The sequence below is a fragment of the Pinus tabuliformis genome, chromosome 4_1 (genome assembly GCF_031772625.1).
Source record: "Pinus tabuliformis cultivar Carrire ecotype Pingquan chromosome 4_1, CPIR1, whole genome shotgun sequence".
NCBI lineage: Eukaryota > Viridiplantae > Streptophyta > Pinopsida > Pinales > Pinaceae > Pinus > Pinus tabuliformis.
Genome location: NC_142303.1, coordinates 223,582,868 through 223,605,587, shown reverse-complemented (window position 1 = coordinate 223,605,587; position 22,720 = coordinate 223,582,868).

The following is a 22,720-nucleotide window of genomic DNA, read 5'->3' as shown; positions in this document are numbered from 1 at the left end:
TAGATCCGGGGTCTTCAATCTCGTCTGATCTTCACTCGAAGTACAAGTCGATCCATGTGAGAAATGTTTTGAAGCCGAACATGGAAAGACATCGCTTGATTACTAGTCAATGATGTAAACTGTTAACAAGCGCGAGAGGAATCACCGATAATGATAATGACCCTCAAGGTACTACAGTACAATTCACGTGGTGTGAATAAAGGACTTGGCGTCGAACACCACGAAAAATCTTTCGGTCGAAGGCCATTGATGTAAACCTGTCGCCGGAAGTGAAAAACTTGCCATTAAGGCATGCAAGCTTCAAAGTACTGAATGGGGTGTTCCTAGACCAACTTCTTGGATAATGAGCTGATGTCGACAAGAAGTGATCCGTCAAAGGAGGGCCTTAATGAATCCCACATCAATGACACGGAACGGAGCAAATGATTTTGATGGAGGTGAAAACGATCTGATGATATACGGTTTAGGGTGGCAGTCATGAAAGTATGGAGTATAATGTATGGTAGTGGGTGTGACACAGGTGGCCTTTCTGGATGACTTCTCTTGAACATGTCAGCGACAATGATGTGATGGATTGGTAGCATTAACCCCAAATGTGGATGGTATGATGTGACCATGGCGATGTGACCGGTGAATGAAACAAACCAACCCGACTCGGACACGGAGTGGAAGTGTCATGTTCAAGAGCGACTTGCTACCAATAAAGATTCTTTGAGTTTTCTTCCCAATTTTTCCCCAGTCATTGCTGACCAGTACCTCTTTATTTTTGTAAAGCTTGAGGAGGATAACATATGCTTGTTCTATAATTTTCCCTTCAGGCAAACCCATCGCTATGTTTTAACGAGCCTAGCGATAGTGAAACTCATTCTCGTCTAAAGACAAGTTTGTCGCTATTAATCCTTTTAACGAGTTTAACGACAAAGATAACTCGGTCCTTTTCATTTTTAGAGAGTCTGAAAAGGTACGTAAAGGTAACTCCAAAATTCCTTTTTCGTCATCTAATCCCTTAAGTCTGAAAAAGTATAAAACAATACAGAAGGGATGAATTTTCGATAGTTTTAACGAGCCGAACAAAACAAGCGCTCGATCTTTTTGTGTAATAATCCCTCAGGTCCAAAAAGATTAAAATCTAGAGGAGGGATAGCACTTCCTGTCCCTTTAACGAGCTGGAGAGGCCAATGGCTCGGCAATCTTTTCATATTTTATGAGTCGGTTGAAAAGAGCTTAAAGAAGACTCGTCTTTTGAGGAACGAGTGATAAAATGGGTAGCAGCTGATTCCAGGTAAGGTTTGGAATTTTCCAATCACGGCAGTGTCACAAGGATGGCTAGTGAAATCACTCTTCGCAGTTGTTCCTCAAAATGGGTAAACAATCAAATGGAGGTGAATGATCGGCCAATGAAAAAGTGGAGGTGACGGTGCAAACACGACCAAGGCTTTAATGGCTGAAGTACTACATTCACGGTGGTTATTTACCGGGGAATAGTTCATTTTTTAACGAGCTTAAACGCGGGTGGAAATTTTTGCTTGGTGCAGGTTTATTTTTTAACGAGCTTGAACCTTGCGGTAACACTGCTCGATTAATCCAGTCGTATGATAAGAATGTCTCATATAAAAATGGCAACTTTTAGAGTTTTGCCCCACATCCTTTCTTTATGCAAGTTAGGAAACGACCAATCCTACGGGTTTAAAGGGTTAGAGGTCCTAAAAATTTAAAAAAATAAATAGTCGCTCTTCGCTTGCATGCCAAAAGGCTTGCATGCCCCCAGGTATAAAACAGAGTTTCAAGGTCACCCTCTATTCGAGCTGACAAAACATTTGTTTTATCAGGAAGGGTATACCTCTTACAGGTTACCCAAAGATTGTTCTATTCACGGCGTAAATAAAACACTTCTTCAACGATGTCTACCGAGATAAACAAAGGTGAGTGGCGGTGCTCGCCAACTCACATAACTTTGACAAGAGAATCCTGTACTAGAATAACCCCCTCTTCCAATCACGGACGGGGGTACAGACTAGGCATATTCTCCCGCGGAAACCTACTCTATACCCGAAGTTTCCCTGCCGAAGCAGACCAGGATGCATGCCCCCTAGGTTTCAGTCATGTCCCCCCGAATTACTCGCACTCATCGGGAGGACGAACTGGAGATTGAGACATTTCTTGCGTGAAAATACCATTCAGGGATGGTATATGACTATTTGCTATGCGTGATCCGGGAAATGAAAGTTGGTCCACGAGCTTGACCACTCTTCCTTCGTGCGGAAAACACATCACTCTAAAGAGTGATGAGACAATGGCTCTCATGCAATAAATATAGTCTCGTCCAAGGAGTAGATTGTAATCTAGGGGTCCTTGAACTACCATTACGTTCATACGAACTGTTTTCCTTCTCAATGTTATGGGCACATTGGGAAGGATCCCTAAAGGTCGACTGGTTCCTTTATCAAACACTGTCAGATTTCTCATCTCAGGCAAAAGCGATGGTGAACCAAGCGCTTTCCAAGCAGTTGAGGAAAGGATACTCACAGAAGCCCCCTCATCTATGATGGTACCAGCCATAACCATTCTATATATTTGAACGATAATTCGGAATGGTACACTAGCTGGTAAACGGGGTCTGCCTAGTTGATTCCAGTGGAAGGAGACAACTAGGTTGCTTGGAGATGGGACCGAATAGACGGCCGGGTACGAATCTGACAAACTTCCTTCCTGCGGTAAAGGAACGGGTAAATTGCCCCCATGTTCGTTGGAGTCTGTGCTTATGAAGAGAATTTCGACGGTGTCATCCTTGTTCTCTTCAGTGATTGTATCATCTGAAGATGAAACCTCTGGAGGCAAGACTGGGTCAACTGCCACCTCGACCTTTTTACTTTCGTCTGGTATAGATCTAGATGGTTTATCTTCAATGATAGGTGCTTCAGCCGACCACCTGAGCGGGCCAGCCGGATTTTCAACTAGTGACGGACTCGGCAAGAGTTTTTTATATCCAGGAGGAAGTCGTAACGGTGAAATCGGACGATCATCCAAAACTCTTTTAGCTTCGTCTAAGAAGGGACAACGGTGGACGGCATGATTGCCTTCGCACAGTTTACAAGGAAACCTACATTTCCCTTTTTGTCCTGGGGCTTCACTTTCACTAGTTGACGGTGTGCTTTCAACATGATCATCAGAGGTTGATGACACTGGGTTGTGCAATCTAGGAGACCAGTCCCTTAATATCCAAGGGATGCAAGGACAATCTCTGTGAAAGTGGTCTCCTTTGCAAATGACACATGGCGATTTAGGCCTGGTCGGTGCAGTGTGTGGATTTTCGTTAGACGACACTCGTTTTCCCCCATTCCCCTTTGGCTCCTTCTTCTTCTTCTCTTTCTTCTTCTTTTCCTTCTTCTCCTTAGGAACTTGACTTTTGGCTTTACCAGCCCCATCAAGCGAAGAGGAAGGAGTAGAGCAAGAATTAGAGGAATTAGAAGGCTGGTGGGCAACTCTGGATTCGTCTAATTGATGATTCGATTGTTCAGGAATAGTGGTGTTCTGAACGACAGAGGTTGAGAAGAGCCATACGGGCAAACCAAGTGTCAGTCCTGGAAGCGAAAATGTGGCGATATGGGGCACACCAACATCTCCCTAAGAGGAGAAGGGACTAGGATTTCCTCCAAGGGGAATTCCTTGGTTGGTAGACTCCATTTTCTCAACCCAAGATCAACGTAAGAAAGGGTAATGAATATTCCGTTTAAAATAAATTTTTATATGCTTTGACACAACTTGTTTTTTCAATTTTTAAGAGTCGAGAAAAAACAAAAGATGACTCTAGTCTCCTTCGATTTTTATTGAGCCTGAAGTGACAAGTGCTCAGATGGACCTTTTCCGTTAAGGAGTCTGAAAAGGAACGAAAGGGACTGCTCTGGAGATCTAGGTAGATGGAGTACCAAACCAATTGCAAAACTGTAGAATACTTTTTACGGTACGGCAGTCAATCTTCCCGAATGCTGTGTTCAGTGCATTGCGATCGATAGGGCGGCAGACACGGCTTCCTATGGATAAAGGATTTAAGCCTATAGGGGTCTCCCAAAATATACTCGACGGTACGTGGGAGCACAAGTCCGTACTGGCACTTATCGTCTCAAAGTGGAGGAATCACCCAACCATCAATGAGGACAACAGTTACCAGGCTTTACGACGCCGGAATACGTCTCTAGCATAGACCTCTAAATGTTGTGCCTTAAGTTCCAAAGCGTTGTTAGATTCATTGAATTTATTTTAAGTTGATCTTGCTTATGAAGTTTGCCTTTTGGGTTCACCATGATATGTAGATGTAATTCCTAAAATGCAAACTAAAGATGATAAACAAACTTTTATCTCTTTTGTGCAATGAAAATCCTAGCTACTAGAGGAAAAGAAAGACACAATCTTTTCACAAAGAGCAAAGATCACACTGTAAATGCACTTTCCTAAATCAAGCCAAATAGACTGTCAATATGCAAATGCACATGCATGTATTTGTTTTCGACTTTCTTAGTATTGATGCTAAAAAGAAAGTTGATGTACAAATCTGAATTTGCTTTCAAGCGACAAACACAAACAAGCTTCTTTTCAAAATCAAAAGATAGAGACGATTACAACACTTTACGATTTTGAAATGAATACTCGTTTTTGACACTAGAAAATCACAAATTCAGACCAAAGGCAATAGTAAAAGTATAATCGACCGTCAACAACAATCAAAATTTCTCCTATGATCGAAATCGACACTTGCGACAGATCGAAATCAAAGGACGACAGTACGACTATTCTACTTTTGCAATGGAAAACTGTAAACGACGCAACAAACACACAAAAACATCTACAGTTATTTTTTACAAAGGAGGCGAAATAACAACAAGGAAAAGGGGTTTTAAAAAGACATATACTAATCACAGGCTGCAAAATTCAGAGACAAAACTGGAAAGAATGAAGCATAAGAACCTCAGCTGCACAAGGCTAGCCTGATCAGTGCACCTGTAACACAGAGAAACTGGATTGCAGCGCAGGTTGCCCTTTCAGGAAGTGCGCTGAAATGCAGGAACCCTTAATAGTACCTGCGCTGGGCCAGAAACAAGAATCTGTCCGGGTTCTAGGTCACGGTTTGCAGTTCAGTCTTTGGTTTTTGGCCGAGTAAAAGTAATCAGTAATGCACAATCAGGGGTAGATCTAAGGAGGGCCTAAGAGCTATCACAAGGGCAATCAGATAGTTTGTGAATCAACTGTTCAAATCATAAACAAATCCAGTGAAAGGATTGAAGCAGTAGATGTCTACTTTGCATTTGTTATGGCAAATGCAGTTCGAATGCTACTTATAAGTTTATGAAACAAACAACAAAGAGATACACAAACAAACTAATTAGACATTCTCCCCAGTGGAGTCGCCATTTTGTTACCGGGAAAAGTGTCTATTTAGAACTGCTCTATCCCACTAAGGTGTGACAGCTGCCTTAGAAACAAACAGAGAAAAACTACATTTGTATTTCCTTTATGAACTATAGACAGAGAGGAATAGGAAGAACCAACCTGTGTCTTGCGCTAATCCTTTGATCCAATCCCTCTCTTCTTTGACAGCTTCCAACTACTTGCTCCCTTACTTGCCTAGCTTCACCAAGTACCTGTAAGATCACAGAAGAAGAAAACTATACAAAGACATGGATCTATATTCATAAACAACTTAGGATCAGATTTAAGTTAACCATACAAATGTAACAAGCATCAATGATACACAAGCATGGAGGAAAAACTCAAATAGTTTTTATTGATAAACAAGAAGATCTAGGAGGAGTTACAATCGATGATTCCTGACCCAGCATCAACCTCCCAGCAAGGAAGCCCCTCTTCACCTCCAACAAAGCATAAATCACATAATACTCTGATATTTGTCTCAAAACCAACAGCAATTCCTTACAATGTGCAAAATTCCAGCCTCTCGATCTCTGGGATGAGGGATCCATATATAGATGTGTGTAAGGAGGATGAGTCAGCTTGTGGTTTGATTCGTGTCTTCTCTCTGTCAGTTCTTGCTTCCACTTGGAGACTGAAGGCCTCTTACTCATCCTTGGTCGAATTCAGTGAGGCAAGTGTCATAGGAGAAGATTCTGGAAGCTTCCATTGTCTTTCCACCTTGCGGAATGACATTGCCATTTGTCATTTCTCGCTCAACGCACCCTCATAGTGCATTTAGGTGCGTTGCAACGCACCTAGCTAGTGTGTTTAGGTTCTATGCAACGCACCTAGCCAGTGGAGTAGCTAAAATGATCCTGTTTTGACTTATTCTGAGCAGTTTCTGGTGGAGAACATCTGGGAGAAGCTGTAATTTGTTGACCTTATTCCTTTAGGGGTTAGAACAACACTTTTAGGGACTTAGGAGCCCTTGGTTTATGGACATTTCATGCTTGGAGTTGCAAGGCACAAAAATGTCTATAACAATTTGAAAGGAATAATCGGAGATTTATGGGTAATGAAGATCATGTTAAAGCCCGGCATGAAGCTAGTTAAGAATAGGTCGTACCGCTTAAATCCAAAATACAAGGAGAAGGTCTGGATATAACTAGACAAAATGCTCGTAGTAGGCATCATTGAGCCTGTGGAAGAATTCGATTGGGTAAGCCCAATGGTAGTGTAAGAGAAGAAGCAGAAGGAAAAGAAAAGGATATGCATGGATCTCAGAAAATTGAATGATGCTTGTGTGCATGATCCATTCCCAACTTCGTTCATGGATGAGGTGTTTGACAATTTAGGTGGTCAGGAAGCATATTCTTTCACTGATGATTTCTCAGGGTACCACTAGGTCAAAATCGCGCCAGAGGATAGGAGCAAGAAAACCTTCACGGCTAAGTGGGGTTTCATTCAATATACTGTCATGCTGGTTGTCGCGGTGTTTAAGGAATATATTCATAAGTTCTTGGGGGTCTATTTTGATGACTGGACTATATTTGGGTTGGTTAAGTGCCATGTAGTGAGCTTGCACTTGATGCTAGATACCTGCTGAAAATACCAAATTGCGCTCAACCTCAAGAAGTCTGTGTTTCTTGTTCCTTTTGGGAATGTATTGGGGCACATGGTTTGCAGACAAGGGCTGATGGTAGACCTCGTGAAGATTGTGGTGATTCTGAACTTGGAAACACCAAGAAGTGTGAAACAGCTGCACGCTACACTGGGACATACAGGATATTAAAAAAAGTTTATCAAAGGCTATGCCCAGATCACCGCGTCGATGCAAAAATCATTGAAGAAGGATGTCACATTATGTTGGAACAATGACTGAAAACCCTGGATATATTGAAAGAAAATATGGTTACTGTGCCAATTCTTGTCCTCCCTAACTAGAAGAAAGAGTTTCATGTCCATGTTGACGCGTCGTGTATAGCAATGGGGGCAGTACTAACACAGATTGGCCGAGAAGGCTTGGATCACCCTATTACCTTCGCCAGTTGCAGATTATCTAAAGCAGAGAAGAACTATTCCACCATTGAGCACGAGGGGCTAGCTATGGTATATGCGTGCTAGAAGTATTGACACTACTTGCTAGGAGGTCACTTTAAGATGTATATAGATCACTTTGTGCTAAAATAATTGGTCAATAAGCCTATGTTGGGGGGGTGCATCTGTAGATGCCTTTTATTATTCCAGGAGTACAATTCTGAAGTTGTTGTGAAGCCTGGACGATTGAACGCGGGACTAGATCACCTGTCACGCATCGAGATAGGGGAGGAACCTACTAGTTTGGAGGAAGGATTACTTGATGTGCAACTCTTTGTTGTGCACATAGTGGATGGACATTTTAAATATATAATACACTTTCTAATGACTGGAACTACGCTAGAAGGATACTCTATCCAGCAAAAGAAGGATTTAGTCGTGTGTGTGGCAGATTTTTCTGTCATTATTGGGCATCTATACAAGATGGGGAATGATGAAATAATATGAAGGTATGTACCTAAATTTGAATGAAGTAGCATCCTCGAGGACACTCATAGGGGCGTCGCAGGAGGAAATTATGCAGGGAGAGAAACTGTGCAAAAAATTCTACACATAGGGTTGTGGTGTCCAACCCTTCATCAGGATTCAAAAGAATATTCCAAGGCATGTGATGTATGTCAAAGAATAGGTAAGCCATCACGGAGGGATGAAATTACTTTGAATCCACAAATGACATTGCATCCTTTGGAAAAGTGGGCAATCAATTTTGTAGGACCTATTCAGCCTTAAAGAAAGACAGCTGCGAGGTATATTATCACTACGATGGAGTATCTGACTCGTTGGGTAGAAGCATAGCTGGTGAAGGATTGCACGGCCGTGACTACCGTGAAGTTTCTGTTTGAACATGTACTAACATGATTTGGATATCTGAAGATATTGATGAGAAATCACGATAAGCACTTCCTGAACAAAATGATCAGCACGCTAACAGAGGAGTTTTAGGTGTATCATTAGAAGAGCACACCGTATCACCCACATGCTAACGAGACAATAGAAGCATTCAAAAAAGTACTAGAAACATCATTGACCAAGGTATGCAACGTGTAGCAAAGTGATTGGGATCTACACGTACCTACAATATTATGGGCTTATCGAACGACATGCAAGAAACTGACGGGACAAACACCTTTTAGGATTGTCTATGGAGTGGAAGTTGTAATGCCTATGGAATACATGGTGCTTAGTCTGCTTATAGCAGTTCTCACAGGTATGACGGATCACGGAGCCCTGGAGGAGAGGCTCGCGCAGCTGGATGAGCTCGTAGAAGAACGATTTTTGGCTAGATTTCACCAACAGCATGAAAAGGCATGGCATTATCGACATATTAAGTTATGCACCTTTAAGGTGAATGATTTGGTGTTGTTGTGTGATAGTAAGTTTGATAAATTTCTAGTGAAGCTCAGAATGCATTAGCTGGGACTGTATGTTATTAAGGAAATTACAGATAGTTGTGCAGTACAGTTGGTAAATTTGAATGGTGATCCCTTCCCAGGAAAAGTGAATGGCAGTCATTTGAAGCCATACACAAGTGGCCTGACCATCTGACTAGCCGACAGAAGCACTATCTTAGCACTCCAGGCAGCTGAAAGGAGGCATGGGACTATAAACTACTCTTCCTGGGAACTGCGTGCAGTATCGAAGTGTCACAGGGTCCGCGACAGTGCGAGGACAACTGCGCTGCCACGAGGTACGACGAGACTTGACTGTTACAGTCACTATCCATGATGTGATGCTTGGTTTGAGGCCAAATGGAGTGATCGGTAGGCATTTAAGGCGAACTTTATGGGCTAGATTCTTGAAAATCTGCCACCAATCTAGCATTAATGGACTGAATGTGGGGGGAATGGTCGAATTCAAATTCAAAAGGCACTATAAATTGCAATTGGCTATCCGCAAACAACACTTGGCAATTTGAGAACTGAGTTGTTGCGCGCTTAGATATTCATGAACCGAGACATATTCGATACTCTGAAAGCGAATTCGTTGCTTGAACAATTACCAGAGACACTAAGAGAACTATGGAATCACACTATGGCAACACCCAAAGAAGTCATGGATACCAAAGCAATGACATTCGAGGAACCCGCGTAGGAAATTGCGGAAGTAGAAGCCCCAGAGAGCGTCGAAATAGTCGTTGAGATCCCTAAATCACCGTGCACACCGAGACCTAAGGAGGACAAGTAGGCCATGATACCGGTGCACGTCTTGCCTAGAAATCCACTAAGGGCCAAGCTCACAATGGAGGAAAAGGGGAAGGCCATCAACTTGGAGGCTGATGAGGAGGAAGAGTTTGAAGAAGTCTTGGTGGAGGAGGAGGATGTAGAGATGGAAGCCAAAACCTAGGATGCAGACTCTCTCACCAGGCTGCCTGCATATGTTTCTCTGCAGAAGGGTAAAGCCAAGGTGCCCAAGGATATAGATGAGAGCAACAGCTCTCTCCAAACTCCACTACACCCAAACGATATTGTGTTTGCGGGAGCACACTTGGGACAAGTTTATGTATTGAAATTTGAAGATTGGGACCTCGCGGACCACGAGAAGTTCCCACATTTAGCAACTGCACAACTAATGCACCAGAAGATAGACACGTTGGATGGAATGATAGAGTTGGAGCTGCGCAAATGGCTCAGAGGTGTTGAGAAAGTAGGGTTGCTAGACTTGCTCTAGGTGCCGCATTACCACCGCCCCCCAGTGACCATTATCGTCATCAGGCAGCTATTGTGCTTGGTACATGATGGGTGCTTGTGGCTAGAGGAGCCCATCCCCATCACAGATCATCTGATTCACCAGATCGCATGACTCCCTTATGCAAGGGAGGACCCAACGAACATTTCAGAAGGAAAAAGTGATGATTTGGCCATTGCGAAGGCCATGAAAAAGAAATTTAAGTTGGAGAATAAAAAGAGAGGGTATGCCATCTCCAACATCAACAACCCTACAGTTAAGATCGCGACACAGATACTGGTAGGGAAGGTGATGTGGAAGTGTCGCGCAGATGAGGTGCTCGCACAAATGGTTGCACTAGCAGTGTAATGCGTGGAAGGGATCTAGTTCAATTGGGAAAACTATCTATGCGGTGAGTTCCTTGCGAACATTTCATTATGCATGGCTCCTGTTGTCAATAGGACTAGTGGCATGGGAGTTGCCTAAAGATAGCCAGTTCCTGTCAATTGCATAGGACCTTCTAGAGGCATCAAAGTACGCTTTGTTGTGGGAAACCAAGGACACATAGAGGATAAGGGAGAGCAAGATATTTTGGGTGTTTATGGAGATGAACATCAGGATGGGGATCAATTGCAAGCCACAGTTTTCAGCCATTATCTACAACAGTCTGCAGAGCTTCACAGAGTTCAAATCAAACTTCCACCATGTCTTCATTAGGGCGCAGAATGACCCTATGAAGATGTGGCATGAGTTACCATACTTGGCGACTGATGATGTGATATTCATAGTCCTTGAGTCTTGGCCGCCAGAGTGGTGCGCTCCAGCTAGCTCGATGGTGGAAGCAAAGAAGTTCGTCATGTAGTGGAAGAAGGAAGAGACAAAACTGTGAATGGCACAGCTGGCGAAAAAGCGCAGGAAAGAAGAAGCAGCGGCTAAGGGCCAGGTGGCGCGGGACGCTGCGAAGTTGGCTGAGGAGCAGCAGAAGACAGCGAAAGAAGAGCACGTAGGATAGAGGTTGCCTTCGCCTGAGCCAGAGATTGATACATAACAAGGTTAATCCGGATTTAGACAGGAACGCAATAGATTATAGAGATAACCATAAATACAGAGATGCGATAACCATAAACACAAAGATGGAGTGGAAATAATACTTCATTTCATTAATGTAAAATACTGAGATATGCTTACAAACAGAAATGGAAAGAAACCAGTTAGGGCAATGGTAGCTTATCTCTAAGAAGAGATGTGGCGGCTACATGCCTCTAAACTGTGTTACAATGAGGCTCGAAGGCCTATTTATTGTTGAGAAACAATGGAAAACCCTTCACATCCTGAAACCTAACCCTAGAAGATGAAACGCCAAATTGTGGGCCCCGTTTGGGTAAATTGGTACATCAATTTCCCAGGGTCGTAACTTTGGCATACGATCTCCATTTGACGCGTACGATAGCTCGTTAGAAAGATCTATCCGAGTAATACCACTGTGGGAGGCAACATCGGTCCATGGACCCATGTTGCCCCAGATTCCCAAAAAAACGTCGTTTAGGGCCTCAAAACGGCTCCGGAAGTTCAGGACCCGAAAAACTGCTAAAAATAGTAAATTGTGCTACAATTTAGGAAACTGAAAGAGCTGAAAGAGACAATTGTGGGGGTCCAAATGGGATAGGTGGGTGGCCACCAACATCCACCTAGATCATTCCTCCCCCCTTATGAGGCAATGGTCCCCATTGCGTTGAGTTCCTCCATCTGCTGAACTTGTCCTGCAATCTCTGATGTGTCCAGTGATGGTGGGAGGCATGGTCGCCAATGGTCCACATTGAACATTTGGTGCAAGCGAAGGATTGGAGGAATGATGTGCTCCAAAGCATTGTTCCCCATAGCCTTGGTACTGCTGTAAGGACCATGTCGGAGTGGTCTGAGCTTCTGATGGGTTCTGGTAAGGCATTCTTTCTGTCGATGCAACCAGACTTTGTTGCCCACCTGAAACTTGTGTGGTACCCATGTGGGTGAGGAGATGTTGTTCCTGTGTTTTGTCATGACCGTATCCCTTTGCTGCTGCTGTTGCATGGAGGAACCCTTTGCAGGGGTCATGGATGTAGCAACGATCTTCCCCTTATTTTGGGAGTGACCCAGACAGATGAATTTCCTGGTCTATGAGATGAGCTTGCTACCTTTCTTAGCAGTGATCAAAGATGTGGCCGTAGGTGGGGCTACCTCCGGTATCCTGTATAATGAATTATTTAAAGAAATAATGACAGCACGAGGCTTTGACTCATACACAGCATGTCGGCTCCACAAGTATGGTTGGCCTAATAGTACATCACAAACATCTAGAGGTGTAACATCACACAATACCTCGTCTGTGAAGGGCTTGATGCTGTAGGGAAGGCGGCACTGCTGGCGAACTTTCAGATCTCGTCCTTCGTCAAGCCACCTGATACTGTACGGCTGCGGGTGTGGTGTAGTCGGTAGGCCCAACTGCTTCACGACCTTTGCTGAAATGAGGTTCTTTTGGCTGCCACTGTCGACAATGAATTGCAGCGGCGAACCCTTCACCCACATCTGTGAGTGGAAAAGACGTTCCCCTCTTCTGGATCTGTAGGTTCATTCTTCTAGATCTTGGCAGTGGCAACAGTGGCGCTGGGATCTGCATCAATGATCTGCTTCCCTTTGCCATTCCCCTTGTCGGGTTCTAGCTCAGGGTCGGAACATGCATCTGATTCGGAAGCCTTCAACTCGGCCACTAGTGACTGCTTGGTCCGACACTCACTTGTGTTATGAGTGGGACTCTTGTGGAACTCACACCACTTTCCTGTGTCCTTCCTCGGCTTCGTGGTGTTGTTCTTTTCTTGCGGCTTCGACGGGTTGTCTTGGGTCACCCCGCCTTGGCTTTGCCCTTTGGGCTTCGAATTTGCAGATCCAAAGTCTCGCTTCTTCTGTTTGAACTTTTGCTCGATTTTGACAGCGTATCGGTATGTTGTGCCAAGTGAGGAGATGTTCAAGAACACCATCTCTTCCTGGATGTAGTTGTGCAGGCAACCACGGTATTTGAGTACCAGATGCAGCTCAGAATATTTGATACCCAACTGTGTGCGAAGGGTATGAAAAATGTTTGTGAACTCTGGCACATCTTGGTCTCGTCCCTGCCGCAGTGTGGTCCATTTGATGTATTTGTCCTCATAGCTTCCGACAGGGTAGTACTGCTCCTTGATGGCATCCCGGAAGTCATTCCAAGTGGGTGCGGCTGAAAATAGTGAGCCTGTACTTTCATCCTTCTGCTCGCAGTAGGTTTCCCACCAGTCCTTGATGTGGGGAGCTGCTTTGAGAAGAGCGAAAACAATCTTTTCCCGACTTGAAAATTCATGAACAGAAAAATACCCATCTAGCAGATTTAACCATTTATCTACGGCATCTGTGTCTATTTGACCCTCGAATATGGGGATTTCAAAATTAACTTGTACCTTAAACGGTGTGGGATTTCCAGAGTCGCTGTTGGAAGCCGATGCGTCGCCTCTGGGTAGCCGCTGAAGGATCTGCGCAAAGCTATCCATCATCGCGTTCCTTTGCCGCTCGAGCGCTTCTTCGAGCAAGATTTTGATAGGATCTCCTGCCCCCTCGTCTTTCTTCTCATCCGCCATGGGAGGCCGTCGGGATTTGCGAGGCTGGTCTTGCAAAGGTTCGACCAGTTCAAGCCCTAACTCCTTATATCCCAACCTCGTTGGGGACATGCAAAGAAAAACAGAGAAAAAGCAGACCGCTCTAATAGCACTAATCCGGATTTAGACAGGAACGCAATAGATTATAGAGATAACCATAAATACAGAGATGCGATAACCATAAATATAGAGATGCAGCGGAAATAATACTTCATTTCATTAATGGAAAATACTGAAATATGCTTACAAACAGAAATGGAAAGAAACCAGCTAGGGCGATGGTAGCTTATCTCTGAGAAGAGATGTGGCGGCTACATGCCTCTGAACTGTTCCGAACTGTGTTACAATGAGGCTCGAAGGCCTATTTATTGTTGAGAAACAATGGAAAACCCTTCACATCCCGAAACCTAACCCTAGAAGATGAAACGCCAAATTGTGGGCCCCGTTTGGGTAAATTGGTACATCAATTTCCCGGGGTCATAACTTTGGCATACGATCTCTGTTTGACACGTACGATAGCTCGTTAGAAAGATCTATCCGAGTAATACCATTTTGGGAGGTAACATGGGTCCATGGACCCATGTTACCCCAGATTCCCAAAAAACTGTCGTTTAGGGCCTCAAAACGGCTCCGAAAGTTCAGGACCCGAAAAACTGCTAAAAATAGTAAATTGTGCTACAATTTAGGAAACTGAAAGAGCTGAAAGAGACAGTTGTGGGGGTCCAAATGGGATAGGTGGGTGGCCACCAACATCCACCTGGATCAAAGGTGGCATGGACCCGCAGACAATGTCCACCCAGCTAAAGCGTCTGCGACCACAAGAGCAAGTAGGGCCACGAAAGATGAAAAAGGCCTCAAAAAAATCTTTCAGCCCTATCACCCTTACTGAAGGAGACTTGCACGATATTGGCAAAATGGTGAGGGATGTCACCATAAAGGCCCTCTAGAAATTTGAGGAACAACACTAATTGGTGTTGGGGGCTCTCCTGACACAAATATAGGAGTTGCATGTGCGCACTCCACAGGCTGGCACAGTGTCCACCAACCTCGCATTCGGCACTTCCGCGGCTGAGGAAATGTTGCACGCCTAGATGACCAACACATAGTGCTACCAGATGGATCACTTGTTATAGAGAATGAGGCCGACAAACCTATGGTCAGGGTTTGAAAGGGGTTGGGTTAAACATGGATGTGCTCCCTCAAGAAACGCTCTATCTTTTTTAGGATGGAGTCACTGCAGAACATCGAGCCAGGGAGAGTCGCACTATACAAGTAATGAACGAGTAGCGCATCAACATTGAGCAGTTGAGCTTGCAAAGCAACAAGGCCATGGAGCAGAAAAAATAGATAGCATGGGTTACAGAGGAAGCCTACTAGATGGTACCGGAATTGGCCATCCAAGTAGAGGAACCAGTGGAGGCGCACTTACGTAAGTTAGCAGCAGGGGTGCATGATGCAAGAGCAAAAATGGTCAGGGTTCAACTGGAGTTGAACCTTCAAATAGCAGAGCTATTGCTGAAGGCATAGCCTTCAACTCCACCAGAGGTTAGAGAATAGCACACCACCGTGATCACAACAACAATGGTGGCGGTTGACAGTGTAGTGAAAGACTGCATGAACCTGTTCGAGCAGTCATTCAAGGTCCTCACCACCCTATAGGAGGACCCGAACATAGAGCACCTAGAGACAGAGGTTTGTGAGCTACAACAAAGATACGATGAGGTAAAAGGGACAATGCAGATGGTTTCTCTCACACAAAGGCTTGCAAGGATGCAGCAAGCAAAGGCGCTCAAGGAACAAGGAGATGCCACTCAGCATAAAGAGGCAGTTTTGAAAGCGCGCCTATAGCCATGGATCGACGAGGCTTATACCATTACAGCCTCCATTGAAGCTGTTATCACAAAAGCTGACCCTGATAGGCTGCTGATCAAGTAGACTCTGAGTAACTCTTTCAAACCAATATTTTGGTTGAGGCTTAGCCTCCTCAACCTGAGAGGGCTCTATCACTAGGTCTAAGATTTTTTATTATGATTAGATGGCTAGATGGCTAACTCTAGGAACAAAAATGGAAAAATGTATAACTAGTTGACTGGTTGAATCAAAGATTATCAAACATCTATTGGCTATGGAGTCAGGATAGTCTTCAACAAAACATGGAAGTCAAGGCACTTAGAGTTTAGGTTTATAACTAAAATAGTAACACAGTGAATCAACACAGTTTACAAGCATGTGAAGGAAGTTAGAGCATTTTCCAATGAATTCTAAGTATCACAACCTCATACCACTGCAAATAAGCAATTGAAAAAGGCCATAAGAACATCAAACACATAAACTCCTTGTGAATCTTGAGTAGTCAAACTGATCTCTGTATTAAGTTTGAAAAACCATAGTTTCTTACAAAACACAACTTTCTTTTGCTAATGAAATTACAAACCCTAAGGAATTCAATTCTCAAGCTCAATATAGATTTTTTACAACCTTGGATACTATGATCCATCTCTAGGGGAATTCAAATTCCTATCAATGACACCTATCTATTCATAAAACAAACTACTTAATTACAACTTGATAGCTAGCTGTCTTTAAGAGTCCTAATACAAATAGAAGTGAAACTCCTAAAACATGCTTTAAACACCCCTCTCTATGACTTAAATACATTCTTTAATCAGCTGCCAATCCATGTCTTCGAGCTTGATGATGTCTTTAGTATTTTTGCAAACCCTACTGAGTCATGACCTAACTATCCTGAAAACAAAGAGATAGAGTTCCTCCATTTAAGGCCCTTAATCCTTTATGCTTATATTTGAGTAGTTTCATATGTGGCATGTGTTAGTAATCCATTTAAACTTCATTTGTCCACCTGTTCCTGAAAATAACTCTCGAATAGATGAAAAAGAGGATGAAAAATGACTGTGCTGCGAAAATAGCGTGTTTTCGTAGCACAACTTATATATTATTTATGGAATACTTCTTAGAACCTTTATGCATCACTACCAACTGAAACTTCATCAATGATTCTCATATGTCTACCATAAATCATCAAAACTTCAACTTTATCTGACCTTACCTCCGAAATGCATCTATAAAGTGCTAAATGGTCTCCATCACCAGTTTCGTAGCACGCTATGAAACTGTTGTATATGCTCTTTTTCAACACGGCCTTCAAAAATCTATAGTTTGGGAGTTTTCGAAATTCCATGAAGATTGATATGATCAAAAAAAAATCAAAACAACTTACCCTTATAATATGTTCTTTTTCACGATTGTCCTTCTTTTTATATGTCAAAACTGTTTTAAGATATATCCTTCATTGCCCTTTTTCATCGCCTTGTTTCATTATTGTTGTAGCCTTTTTTCTAGATTTTGTTAAATATATTTCTAGGTCTTCAATATGTCTCTTCAATCTCCTATTAGTAGCTCTTCGCTGAATATTAATCCTCCTTACAAATCTGGCTTCTTTGATTGTAGGAACAATCCAGGTAAAATACTTAGTTTCATTATTGACTATTTCTAGTTTGGAAGCTTTTTCAAATTCCCAGAGGGCCTTTATCCTTTTCAAATATGTCCTTTCAACAGCATGCCTTCTTGCTCTCACGCTTAGTCTAGCAATTTCATTATTAGTAGCTCTTAACCTTTCTTCCATTTCTTTATAACTGGCTTTTTCTGTTTGAGTGGAAAAAACTTTGTTTTTGTCACCTTCAGGTCTTGGAGATGGAAAGTCTATCAACTCTTCTTGAACAATGGAGGCTTCTTCTATTCTCCCTAACTCAATATTGGACTCTTGCATCTTTTTGGATTGCCTGGTTAAGGGCTTTCTAGGTTTGAAAACAAATGTTGTAACATCATCCTCAAATTCCAATTTCTTTGAGGGTTTCATTTTCTTTGACTTTCCTTGATCAAATTCTATGACATCTACCTACACCAAAGGGGATTCTGCAATATCAATGGCTTTTAAAATATCATTTAAATCACCCTTCAAGCTTGAACCTTCTCCCGAGATCACTGATTTACCTTTCTCCTTTGCAATTTGACTTCTAGTCAATCTCCTTTGAACTAGTTTGTTAGTTGACTGTTCTTGTGTCATTCCTTTAACCTCAGATATCTTTTCCTTTGTAGATTTAGGAGTTTCAAGAATAACTACTGGTGTTTTGCTTACTTGCTCTTTCACCTACTTCCTAGGTTTCAACTTAACAAATCTTTTTTCCCTGGACATTACAGACTTGCTGGTTTCTACTGATGGAGTTCCTTTAACCCTAGGGCTAATGTCTACACCTTGATTTTCTACTCCAAAGTCACATAAAAACAAAAAACGAAGACCATTTTTTGTTGATCCTTTTGAGTTCATGTAGAACTATCAGTTTAATTAGACCATGATGAAACAAGGAAGTTTCACATCCTTGAGATTTCAACTGTACTTTATCTGCCATCTTAGCTACACTTCGATATAAGAAGTAAGGCAAATCTAAAGAAATCATACCGGTAAAATGTAACAGGAGTTTAAAATGATATGAATAAACCTTTTGATATCTGCCTTCACAGGTAAAATAACGTTGAATGTTGAAGAGAAAGTTGGCATAGCTGTCCTTGATGTAGTTTCTAGGAACTACCTTGGTTAAGTCTGTTTCTACAAACTCTGGCTTTAGAAACACCTTACATGGTTCCATGTCGAATCTGAAGTTTTTGAACCATATATCTTGCCCCTTAGGAATCTCTGTCACCAAAGCTATGACCTCTGGAGAAATTTGCAAGTTTAGGATTCCGACCTTTGTGCTTGAGCTAGTGAAATGTAGTGCAAACTCCTTTGTCACCTAAGTATGTCCTCCCTACAATTTTTTACAAAACTTCCAACATCCTTCTTTCTTGAAGGCTTCTACAACTAATTTATCTCTGACTAAGACCTCGATGCTTTCAGGCTCTGTTCTTAAACAATGACCAGACCTGTAACTTTTCTTCTCCTCTGTCATCTTTCCTTCTGAATTCCTGTAACAAACTAGCCTCACTTGAAATTCTATTGGTCAGCCTCGCTTGCCTGTTGTGGTTAGCCTTGCTTTCTTATGGATGAGAGAAAACTTGGTAAGAAATTACCAAAAGCTTACAGTTCAAAAAACAATTCTCTTTGAGGGTTTGCATGCAAACTACAATGAGAAACTTAGCCATCCCTTTCGAATTTGAAATTATCTATCAAGATGACCCCTAATTTCGAAATAATGAGTTTTGGATGGCAGCATGCTTAAGGACTAACTCCTAGCTGACACCTAATAATGAAAATTTAATGGAATCTTAACGGATTGATGTTTTGACAAGACTGTTCTACGAATCTGCACTTTTGTAGCGCGCAGGGAAAGTGCTATGAAAAGAGCAGTGTTTTTGTAGCACAAAATAGACATTTTACATTGTCTGCACTATGAAAATGTGGTTTCGGGGCTAATTCCAAAAATTTTCAAAATGGTTTAAGCTATGAGTTTCTAAAAAGAATGTAAGACTCATGAAACATGGAATAAGGTTGTTGGAATTTATTTGAATATGAAAAATGAGACCTTTGAGATTCCTAACCTATCACCTATCCCTTAAAACATAGGGTGACTTGAAACTTATCTAAGACCATGACTAAGAACAATGTAAACCCTTATTTTGGTGATAACAGTGGCTCCACTTGGGATAGTGTACCCCTGTGGCACACTAAGAACTCGTAGCTCCAGTGCTATCCATTTTTTGGTAAAACAAAAATACTTTTATTTGATTTGACAAGCATCTTCTTCAAACTGTTGGGCCTTCAACTCAAGCTTAAGCTCTCTGTTTCAGCTTGTCATTATTAGCAATAAAAACTAATAAAGATGGAATATATACAATGTCATGAGTGATTGATAAAACTTCAACAAGTATAATGCTTTAGGAACCTGCCATTGACAAGCCCTCCAGCATATGATCATCCATCAATTTCCTGCAATATATAAGTGTTATTCCCATGAAAACTAGCAATCTTAAAAGGACCCTTCCATAATTCTCAAACTTACCATGCTTTCCCTTTTCCTCAATTTTGGCCACCCATTTCAGCACTTTGTCTTGTATTTGGAAACTGTCTTCTTTAATCTTCCCGTCAAATGTATTTTTAATTCTGTTTTGAGCATGCTGATGGTTGTCATAGACTTCATTCCTCTTTTCCTGCAAAGCTATCAGCTGGTTTATCCTCCTTTTTATGGCATTTGGTTCTTCTTCAAGTCCTTGAATTAATTTCATGACCGGTACCCCCAGTGATGTCGGAAAAATAGCTTCAGCACCATAAACTAATTCATACGGTGAAGTCCCAATTGACCTCTTTGTACATATCGTATCAGCCCATAAGGAGTACTTCAGCTTTAAGTGCCAAGATTTCTTGTTCTCCTACAATACCTTTTTGATGATTCTTACAATACTCTTATTTGATGATTCAGCAAGACCATTTCCTTGCAGATAGTATGATGTAGATTGTCCAAAAGTGGTGATATTGATGAAATAAATTAATCATTTTCTTAGACTTGAAAGCTTGAGCATTATCTATTATAATCTTCATGGGGCAGCCAAATCGAGACAATATATTATTCTCTATAAAAGAAATAATTACAAAATCATTAGCTTGCCTCGTTGGGATTGCCTCTATCCATTTGGTGAAGTAGTCCGTTGCTGTGAGAATCTAGCGATGCTATCCCGATGATGATGCATGTATTTCTCCATTAAAGTCTAACCCCCACTACTAAAAAGGCACTTCCACATAGATAGGAACCCAAGGTAGAGGTACAAGTTTTCTTCTTCCTTAAAAAATATGGCATTCATGGCATGCGGCAACTCTTTTGTAAATGTCTTTAAAGATTGTTGGCCAAAAATATCCTGCTCTTAGAATCTTATTTGTTGTAGCCTTCCAATAATGGTGTCCTTTGCAATCACCTTTATGGAATTCTTCAATGACTCTTTCAGCCTCTTCTTCAAGTAAACAATTCAGCAAAATTCCTCCTGTATCTTTCCAAAACAGATTTTTGTCAAATAGAAAATATCTCAAAGATTTCAGCTTAACAAACCTTACTTTGGAATTTTTTAGATCAATGGGAGCTTTGTGATGTTGTAACATAAATACCACATCCTTATACCAATCTGAAACAAGACATTTCTCATCAATTGGGACCAATTCTTCCTCATCATCAGAAGTTTTTGATATTTCTGCATTCATATTTATGTCAAGACAATCCAGGTTTGACTAAGTCATTAACTTCGCTAATCCTTGACCCTTCACTAATTTGGTTGGTTTTATGTCTATATCATATTCCAACAATTTTGTGATCCATTTTCCCCTCTTACCATCAGGATTTTCCTGAGTTAGAATGTCTTTTACCACAATACTTGGAACATATGCCACAATGTGAGAATGCAGAATGTAAATTCTGAAATCTTTAATAACTTTCACCAAAACATAGGCCTGTTTTTCTAGAATATTATACTTTAGCTCAGCATTAGCTAATGTTCTACTAAAGAAAGAGATAGGTTTTTCAGTACCTTGCTTTCCTTTTTGAACCAAAACTCCAATAATTGTATTTTCGGAAGCAAATGTAAAAACCATAAATTCTTTGGAGAAATCTAGACTGATGAGTACTAGTGCTTGTGTGAGTTCCTTCTTAATTTTCTCAAAAGAATTCTTTGCTTCAGCTCTCCATTTAATATCAACTCCTTTCTTTAACATCCTTGTTATATCTTTGACAATCTCAACAAAATTAGGAATGAAGCGCCTAATAAAATTTACTTTCCTAAGAAATGATTGAATCTCCTTCCTATTTCTTGGAAAATCTACTTCTTGAATTGCATTAACTCTGTTAGTATCAATCCTAATTCCATCTTCAGAAATAATATGACCAAGTAATTTCCCTGAAGTTAAAGCAAAGATGCTTTTAGTAGGATTAAGAGAGATACCAAACCTTCTACATTTCAGCAGAATTTTTTCTAGGTGTTTTAGATGGTTTTCCTCTTTCTTTGAAAAGACTATTATATCATCAAGATAAACAACCACTGTCTTGTCCTTTTCTTCAGAAAAAACAATGTCCATTGCTCTTTGAAAAGTAGCTCCTGCATTCATGAGAACAAAAGGCATCTTGGCGTACATGAATGTGTCCCATGGCGTTGTGAAGGTTGTTTTCTCCTGATCATCCAGATGCACAAGAATCTGATTATAACCCGAGAAGCCATCAAGAATAGACATTCTTTGTGAACCAACAATATTTTGTAGAATTGAATCCATCTTGGGAAGAGGATAGTTGTCCTTTAATGAAGCCTTATTCAAATTCCTGAAGTCAATACAAATTCTGATTTCTCCACTCCTTTTTCTAACCGGTACCAAATTTGCAAGCCAATTTGAGAATCTGATTGGGACAATGATTTTAGCATCAAAAAGCTTCTTAATATCCTTTTCAATCAATGGAATGAGAAGGGGATTAATTCTTCTCAACTTCTATTTGAAAGGTTTCTCATTTTCTTTAATAGGAATAGTATGCTGAATAATGGAAGGATCATACTGTTTTAAATCAGCATAACTCCAAGAAAAAACATCAACAAACCTCTTCATCATCTCAATATATTTGAATTTCATATCAATTGAAAGAAACTTTGAAATTTTGATCATTTTAGGCAAATCTAATGTACCCAAATTACAACTTTCTACTTCCTCTTCATCAGCTTGTATCTTTGGTGATCTGAACACATCATTCTAATAAAAAAGCTTCTCAAGAGGAATTAGACCCTTTGGTGTTGAATTATTCTTTAATTACAAGACTTAAGAATTTTCTTTAGACTCAACAAGCATGTTTTGTTGATCTACTTGAGTACTTTCAAGTTCTTCTTTCAGCTCAATAAAATTCTTTACCTGTTGATCATCTTCA